Source organism: Tursiops truncatus, chromosome 9 (genome assembly GCF_011762595.2).
Source record: "Tursiops truncatus isolate mTurTru1 chromosome 9, mTurTru1.mat.Y, whole genome shotgun sequence".
Lineage (NCBI taxonomy): Eukaryota > Metazoa > Chordata > Mammalia > Artiodactyla > Delphinidae > Tursiops > Tursiops truncatus.
The window spans coordinates 72,497,890-72,507,497 of record NC_047042.1 but is presented as its reverse complement, the minus strand read 5'-3'; the positions used below and the strand labels follow the sequence as shown (position 1 = coordinate 72,507,497).

At 38.9% G+C, this 9,608-nt stretch overlaps 1 long non-coding RNA gene across 1 annotated transcript; it reads right to left on the bottom strand.

The window, feature by feature from the left end:
• Positions 1–1,716: 1,716 nt before the first annotated feature.
• Positions 1,717–4,356, bottom strand: LOC141279477 (uncharacterized). Its single transcript, XR_012333745.1, has 3 exons — positions 3,922–4,356; positions 2,996–3,237; positions 1,717–2,147 (listed from the first exon to the last, which is right to left on the bottom strand). It is a non-coding gene; the product is annotated as an uncharacterized lncRNA (long non-coding RNA).
• Positions 4,357–9,608: the final 5,252 nt, after the last annotated feature.

Genomic DNA, 9,608 nt, shown 5'->3' with positions numbered 1-9,608 from the left:
AAAAAAATTTTAAGAAAAAAACATGGACGGATAGAACCTAGGACAAATGGTGGAAGCAAGACTATACAGACAAGATCTCACACAGAAGCATACACATACACATTCACAAAAAGAGGAATAGGGATAAAAATCATAGATCTTGCTCCCAAAGTCCACCTCCTTAATTTGGGATGATTGGCTGTCTATTCATGGATTCCACAGATGCAGGGTACATCAAGTTGATTGTGGAGCTTTAATCCGCTGCTTCTGAGGCTGCTGGGAGAGATTTCCCTTTCTCTTCTTTGTTCTCACAGCTCACAGGGGCTCAGCTTTGGATTTGGCCCTGCCTCTGCGTGTAGGTCGCTGGAGGGCGTCTGTTTTTTGCTCAGACAGGACGGGGTTAAAGGAGCCGCTGATTCGGGGGTTCTGGCGTACGGAGGCCGGCGGCGGGGAGGGAGGGGCACGGAATGCGGGGCGGGCCTGCGGCGGCAAAGTCCGGCGTGACTCTGCACCAGCCCGAGGCCCGCCGTGCGCTCTCCCGGGGAAGTCGTCCCCGGATCCCGGGAACCCGGCAGTGGCGGGCTGCACAGGCTCCGCGGAAGAGGGGAGTGGAGAGCGACCTGCGCTCGCACACAGGCCCCTTGGTGGCGGCAGCAGCAGCCCCAACGTCTCCCGCCCGCCTTGGGGTCCGCGCCTCCAGCCGCGGCTCGCGCCCGTCTCTGGAGTCAGCGCCCTCAGCCGCGGCGGCTCGCGCCCGTCTCTGGGGTCCGCGCCCTCAGCCGCGGCTCGCGCCCGTCTCTGGGGTCCGCGCTTTCAGCCGCGGCTCGCGCCCGTCTCTGAGGTCCGCGCTTTCAGCCGCGGCTCGCGCCCGTCTCTGGGGTCCGCGCTTTCAGCCGCGGCTCGCGCCCGTCTCTGGGGTCCGCGCTTTCAGCCGCGGCTCGCGCCCGTCTCTGGGGTTCGCGCTTTTAGCCGCGGCTCGTGCCCGTCTCTGGAGTTCCTTTAAGCAGCGTTCTTAAACCCCTCTCCTCACGCACCAGGAAACAAAGAGGGAAGAAAAAGTCTCTTGCCTCTTCGGCAGGTGCAGGCTTTTCCCCGGACTCCCTCCCGGCTAGCTGTGGTGCACTAACCCCTTCAGGCTATGTTCAAGCCGCCAACCCCAGTCCTCTCCCTGCGCTCCGTCCGAAACCGAAACCCTAGCCTCAGAGCCTCAGCTCGCAGCCCCGCCCGTCCCGGCGGGTGAGCAGACAAGCCTCTCGGGCTGGTGAGTGCCGGTCGGCACCGATCCTCTGTGCGGGAATCTCCCCGCTTTGCCCTCCGCACCCGTTGCTGTGCACTCCTCCGCGGCTTCGAAGCTCCCCCCTCCGCCTCCCGCAGTCTCCGCCCGCGAAGGGGCTTCCTAGTGTGTGGAAACTTTTCCTCCTTCACAGCTCCCTCCCACTGGTGCAGGTGCCGTCCCTATTCTTTTGTCTCTGTTTATTCTTTTTTCCTTTTGCCCTACCCAGGTACGTGGGGAGTTTCTTGCCTTTTGGGAGGTCTGAGGTCTTCTGCCAGCCTTCAGTAGGTGTTCTGCAGGAGTTGTTCCACGTGTAGATGTATTTCTGGTGTATCTGTGGAGAGGAAGGTGATCTCCGCGTCTTACTCTTCCGCCATCTTCCCTTACTCCCCCCATTGACTTTCTGATAGATGACAATTAGCCTAGGTAATCCCCTCTCCACCTCCACCACCATCACTACCACCTTCCAGTTTTTTGTTACAGCACTGTTTATGACTTCTATTGGTTATTTGTGTTTTCTACCAATTACAGACAGTATCTCTAGACTCCTCACTTTATAAAAGAACATTAGTGCCCCTACCCTTGATTTAAACTCTCTTCCTTATTTCTGTCTCCCAAATTACATTATTTATACCTTTCAGCATTTGTATTCTGTTCCGCACCCATAATTAACGCCTTTCTGATGTATATTCAGACTGATTTGAAAATCAACATATTCTGGGCTGTGATTTTTTTTTTTTCTGGCCAACTCTAGTAGTTATCCCATCTCATTTTACTTTTTGTCTCCTGAAAATTCATTGAAAACTCTTATTTGCTGATGGTTTGTCTCTGGTTTTCTCTGTTTTTGTGTTCTTTTTGTTTAATGCCTTCTTTATTTCTTTACTTTTAATAAGATCTAGAGAAGGAAAGAGGATAAACAAATGAGCTCAGTCTACCATTTTGCACCAGAAGCTACTTTTTTACTTGAATTTTTTTCCTGATACATATGCAACGAAGTGTTGTACCAGCAATAATTTAGCTAGATGTTCATATTTCCAGTAATATACTATTGGAACAACATTTTATCCATATTTTCTTTTTACTTCTGCAGTCTAATGTTTCATTATTTCTTTAAATTTTGAAGAAAATGTTCTAATCCAAAACACTCTGAGAAAGCAAATTGGAAAAGCAAATCCGCACTTTGGAAAATTTAATGAAGCCTAAAAAACTGACCATCAATTTTAATTGTCTATTTACTTACTTTGACATTCTTCAAATATATTGAAAACAAAGATCCTTTCTTTTAAAGTATTGGCATGATATTTTGAGTCTTCATTCTTCTCCAACTACAGTTTATAATACACCTGGCAGGCAACTACCTGTTTAGATATCTTTATCTGCACTGCAGGATAAGATACTAAAATGCTTTCCTCTTGCCTCTGCTTTTTGTGAAGTCTGGATTAGAGTTTCAATAACTCCTTGGAACAAGTTACTATACAACATAAACATATATTCCTGTTTATTCAGAGTGACAGATTTGTTATTGCTGTATTATGAAAACAATTCTGATTCCAAATAAAATATACTCATAAATTAAAACCAAGAGAGCAACGTAACTACAGTCTATACACAATTTAAAGTCCCAATAATTTTGTTTCACAAAATTCAGCTAGCCTGAAACACATTGCCTACAATAAAGGCAATGTCTGCATGATTCATTTTTTTAAGTATGTCAAATTTACGTCTCCCTGTTTTCTTACTGACCTCTAATAGTACAATCTTCTTGGATATTTTCATTACCACTTTGTGAGCTTCGGGGCATGTCTTGATGTACCAGCTTTATCCTGGACTGAAGGTGATCTTTTGGAAAGCTGACTTCAAGAAAAGAGAGGCAGTGCAGCTTGGTGGTGAAGGGGCCTGGCTTGGAGAGCAGGCAGTGGGTGCCAGTCCTGGCTCATCATCTTACTGACTGGGTGACCTTAGACACTTGATTTACTCCCTTGAAGCTTGTGAAATGGGAATATTAACAATATTTACCTTAGAGAGCCGCCAAGAGTCTAAAATAAAATAATACATGTAAAACATAGCAAAATGCCCACACTTATTACATACACATTAATTGTTAGTTATTTTTATTCTTAGTAACAATAATTATTTGAAAGTATTAATCTGTCCGAGCACACAGAAGTACCCCTTAAGTTTTTTGAGGACCTAAAATACATCCTAAGGATAGCTTTTCAATATTAGGAACTTTTCCTGTTTCACTTTATGGACATGATTTTTATTTTGGGGATTACTTGCACTAGGCAGAAATATTAAGTCCAACTTTAACTTTTCCCCCACTTAGGAGGTCAAGTTTGTATATAGCTTATTTATATCTAAATCCCTGTTTTTTTAAAGCTGACTTCAGTGAATTAACATGTACATTAGTTTCATAAAACCTGTTTAACCTTCACTTGACATAGTAAACAAATTTCTAAATGTCTAAGAGGGAAGTTTTTGTATCCCTAACCAGGTAAAGGAGAGAAGATGAGGTAGAGGCAGGACAAATACTAAAAACTCAATTTAATTCTGGTTCTACCACTAAATTTCTTTGTAACTTGTCAAGACACTTTATTCATCAATTCATGCATGTTTATCCTGTACCATGTACCAGGAACTAAAGTAGAAACACAAATAAAATCCCTTACCTTGGGAAACACACAGCTTGGTTTGGAAGGCAGAGCTAGTACAATAAAACATCGGTCCCCAGCCATTTTGGCACCAGGAACCGGTTTCGTGGAAGACAGTTTTTTCACGGACTGGGGTGGGGTGGGGAGGGTGGTTCAGGCGTAATGAGAGCGATGGGGAGCGGCTGTAAATGCAGATGAAGCTTCGCTTGCTTAACCGCTGCTCACCTCCTGCTGTGCGGCCCGCTTCCTAACAGGCTGCGGACCACCACCAGTCCTCGGCCCAGGGGTTGGGGAGCCCTGCAATACAACATATGTGACAGTACATACACAGTGTGACAATATATTTATCACCGAATGATACATGATGTGATGTGTGTGAATGTATGTGGCATAATACATGTACTATGAAATCTATTTTACTATATTTTATTAGTTTTTTTTTCATTTTTTAGTTTTTTGTGTATATATCTTGCTTGATATTTGCTGAATTTCTGAAATCTTTAAATTTATATCTTTGACAAAATTTGGGATATTTTGTCATTATTTCTTTAAATATTTTTTCTGCCCCATTATCTTTCTCCCTTCCCTTCTGGGATTACAAATACACACACACACACGAAATCTTTGCTATTCTCCCACAGATTCTTAAGGCTCTGTTAAGATATTTTTCCTTTTCTTCAGATTAGAGAATTTCTGTTATTTTATATTAAAGTTCACTGACTTCTGTAATTTAGAAGTATTAAATAAATATTAAAGTTAATCTGTCATCTCTAATCTGCTGGAAGTTTTATTTTAGATATGTAGTTTTCACTCCTAGAATTTTCATTTGATACATTTTTATAGTTTCTGTTTCTCAGATGAAATTTGTTACATTTGTTCATTCATCATGAACATATTTTCTTTTATTGAGCACAGTTACAATACTTGCTTTAAAATACTTATCTGCTGACTCCAATATCTGGGTCATCTCAGTCTCTTCCCATTGACTGCCATTTTTCTTGAGCATGGGTCATGTTTTTCTGTTATAAATAAATCTAGGAGTTTGGGATTGCATCCTGGACTTTACAGAAGCTGTGTTCTAGAGACTCTGAGATTTTCTTATATTCCTCAGAAGAGTGTTCATTTTTCGGTTTTAGCAGGCAATAAACTTGTCTAGATTCATACTTCCAGCCCTGTCTCCCCTATAATGGGTAACAGCTAAAGTATCTATTTAGTTCTTTCTATTTAGCCCTAACTGGGCTGCTTGCAGTCTGCCCTATGTTTATATAGTACAGGGTTCAGCCAGAAATTTGGGTAGAGTTTATGAACAGGATTTGGAGCTGCCCCTCTCTTACTCTCTCCTTTTCAGGTCTTACCACCACTTTCCAGCTGCTGTGGTTACCTGAACTCTGTTCTCTCATTCTTTACACCAGAAAGACCATCGGAATCTATCAGAGTTCTAGACATCCAACACTGAGCCACACTGGGTCCTCCTCTCAGATAAAAGGCTATAAAAAATGGGAAATCCACCTAGTGCTGATGTCTTCTTTGTGTAGATTCTCCCCCACATCCAGATTCTGCCTGCTTTGGCCTGTTTATCAGTATTTTCAAGCAGTTATTTTCTGTGTTTTGTCCAGAGTGTATAGTTGTTATCTGCAGTAGGATTGATCCAATAGGAGCTCCTCAGCCATTACCAGAAAGGGAATCCTCAATTTGTATTATCATACATAGAGCTAGAGTAGTTAACTTGCTTCTGTAATTAGCATTGTATCTCAGCAAGTAAATAGTAAATTCTATGTGTTCAATTTATCTCTTTTATAAGTACTAAATCCTTCACAAATGGTCTGTGGCTATAGATCTAAGAAGTGTAGCTATACCACATTTTAGGATTAGTTAATTTAAACATTTACCTATATCTGTGCTGGGTGTTGTAGCATGCTGTAATTTAAGAGTGATGCAAAGTACTTGAACTCACCTCTAAAAAATATTATTATTTTTGGAGTAATGCAGAGTGATGAAAGAAGTTTGTTTTAAATATGTGACTTCAGTATGCTGTTTATTTATATTATTCTATAGGTGTGCTATCTAAAACAGTAGCCATAGCACATGTGGCTACTTAAATTTTTAAAAAGTAAAATGAGAGTCCAGTTCCTCACTTATACTACCCACATTCCAATTACTCAATAGCCACGTGGCTAGAGGCTACTTTATTGGACACAGAAGAATAGAACATTTCCATTATTAGAGAAAGTTCTGTTGTTTAACACTGTTCAACAAAGTGCTGCTCTGTGAGCAGACAAGTATACTTACTAGGAATTATATTTGTTCAGTTGGTCATCTGAAATCCACAGGTGTAGAGTCCACTGCCAACTAGAGCCATACCTCGATGGACACGGATGTTTACCCTCTTCTGTCACATTTGCTATTTTTTCCTTTCACGGGTTGATCAACTATGTAGATCACTGCTTGTTCCTGTGAAATATCTCTGTAGACTTAAAGCCAGTGATACTTTGCATGGCTTAACTATATTGTAGGCACTGTGCTCAGCACTTTATCTGCATTATCTCATTGAACCATTATAACAACTTCATGTCATACGTGCTGTTAGTCTCTCCATTTTACAGGTGGGGAAGCCAAGACAGAGAGGCTACATAACTTGCTCACAGTCCCATAATAGGTGGGAAGTGAAGCCAGGATTTAATTGTGGAAGAATAAAGGAAGTGAAAGAATATATATATTTTATATTCCCTGTGGGAAACTTTCTGAATATCAAAACTTGGAGATGACATTGTTTTACTTTTATGAACAGAAATATAGTACAAAAGGATTACACAGAAATTAGTCACATCTTTTTAAACTAACGTAAAAAAATTCAGTTATATATCGTTCCTTAGTCACATAAATTCCTGATCTAGGACTGTTTGTGGAAAATATTTATATTCCCTTCCCTTTTTCACCTCTCTCAGATGCCAAATTTCCTTTCAAATTACCAGCTTCTAGATCACAGAGTATCATTCTAATTCTGATCCATATCACTCTCCAGCCTATTTTAAACTCTTTTAACAGTATAATGTTTTGTTTGTCTTTTATTTTCTATTTAAAGATGATTAACATTTTAATATCTCCTACCAAATACACATTTCTATGTTTTAAACTTCTTTCTTTTACATAAAAGAATTTCTTGGCTAAATTAATTTCTTTTCATTTAGAAGATTTCATCTTTTTTATTAGCATGTATTGATTCTATTTATTTATTGATTGCTCCTCCACCATTACCCTTCCTTGTTCTCAGTAACATTATATGAAAAATGTCCTAGTGGTTTTGGACTCTTAATTTAATGTTGGGGTAAAAGTTCCCTTTCTTAATGAAACGATCCATCCAAGAGAGGAAGCATGGTGACCACAGTGCTGAAGCTGGAGCATAGAACCACTTTCTTGCTCTGTTTTTTATCTCTCAAATACTATGCCCCTCTTGCTACCATTAAATGTGTCTTGGTGGTGTCACCAGCTCAGGCTTCATCAGCCTTCTTTGGAAACAGAATAGACAGAAATGACCACTTAAAGCTCATTTAGATGAATATTTGTAATAAAAGAGTAACATCTGTAAAATATATTTTGCCCAGAAAAGGAAAGCATGACATAATTATTATGACATACTTTTTCTTAGATATGAATAGAAGAAAAAAGCTCTAAAAGGTTCAGAAAGATATTAATAAAGAGTACTTAATAAGCTTTTATAAAACACTAAAAAAATCTGAATAGTTAGAAATACAAGTAGAACAAAGTTTTTATAGTGGCCTGGCCTTTGGTCACTTGGTAAATGAAGTGAACTTGTCCCCATCAAAATGTTCTTTGCTTATTCCGTAGCCATCTTATAAAAGAGGAAAATCTGCAACGAGATCCTGTAGGTTCAAATCACTTAACTCTACTTATTTTTATTTAGAGAAAAAAACAGGAGAGCCCTCATAATTCCATCATGAACCACAAGAACAATAGTTTTAGAAACATGCAAATTTCCTTTGGTATTCAGCTGCAAGGAGCTCTTTGAAAGAACTTCCCAGCCATACTTATTTTGGAGATGCAGCTGGATAATTATATACATGTGGCAGAAACAGGAAGGCCTCATTTCCTCAGCATTTTACCACTCTGCTCTTCAAAGGGAATGTGAAAATATTTTTGTTAAAGGATGGGATTCCCTGCATTTCCTAATAGTTGAAATTAGTTACTCCTCATTAAAGTGTTACATTTTCCCCCCCTGGATGGAGCACCTGTGTTTCTGCAAACTCTTTTTTTTTTTTTTTTTTTTTTAATTTGAAGGAATTTTTTGTAATTACTTAACAAATGAGCATATTAATATGTAACGTTGTACTAGATTTTTGTGAGGTTCACTGCAGGTCAATTTATTACCTACTGAAAAAGTCAAGGGAAAAAGTGCCTTAAACAGAAAAGTAGAAGAGTCAATCATTACTCTATTTAGAAATGAATTTCTACATCAAAGCATCACCCAATTTAGAGTGATTTGTGAATTACTTCCTTTTCTTTTTACTTCTTTGTATTTTAACTTTGTCAATAATATTTGTTATTTGTGTGATAAGAAAGAACAAGAAAATGAAGCATTTACCTATCTTATTTTACTCGTAAGACAAGGAAGACAGGATTTAACAACTTAAAAGACTTTAGTCTGGTCGTTAGCATATTATTCTCTCTTACAGATATATTTCACCATTATTAGCACCATCTAGGTCCAGGTTGTCCAGTATAACTTTCTGTGGTTATGGAGACATCATTCTGTATAATGCTGCTTATTACTCTAGTCACATGTGCCTAGTAGCTGTTGAGCACCTACGATGTAGCTATGGTAACTGAGGAATTGAATCTTTAATTTATTTAATTTTAATTAATAAAAATTGATATAACAATGTATTGCTAGTGGTTTCCATATTGGACAATTCAGGCTTAAGAGCCAAAACAAAAATCATTCACAAGCATCTAAAAAGTATTGTAAGATAGGGATATAGGATTAAGAAATACAAACTACTATGTATAATATAGATAAGCAACGAGGATATATTATACAGCACAGGGAAATATAGCCATTATTTTGTAATAACTTTAAATGGAATATAATCTATAAAAATATTGAATGACTATGCTTACACCTGAAACTAATATAATATTGTAAATCAACTATACTTCAATTAAAATAAGAGTATTGTAGCACTATTTGTGGTTACCAAACCTGTATTTATTTACAAATAGTTCTTTGGATGTTTATTTTCTCTATAAATGATGTGTCTATAAAATGGAAAGTTTGTTAAGTAAGTTTTGTTAAGTTTGTCCATACTTAACAAAAGTGAACTAGAATTTTGCTATAATACTATTAGTTATAGGAGAAATTAAGAAGAATGCAGGTCATAACTAAAATGAAATACTACAAGAATTTTAAAAATCTGTAAGATAGCCACAAGCCTTTGTCCTTGATTCTAATATTTCAGAAAAGCTCGGGTATGTGTAAAACATGTTAGACCTTCAACAACTCTAGTAGTAAGGGAAGGGAATAAGCTAGGAGTAAGCAGGACAGAGACTGGTGAAACTCCCAGCCATGGGACCTGACCTTGCATGAGTAGTGAGTGGTATATAGCAAGACTGATATTGGTTTTAACAAGTGTCATTATGGAAGGAGGTATATGTAAGTGTAAGCTAGTATTATTAAAACAACTAAGCAT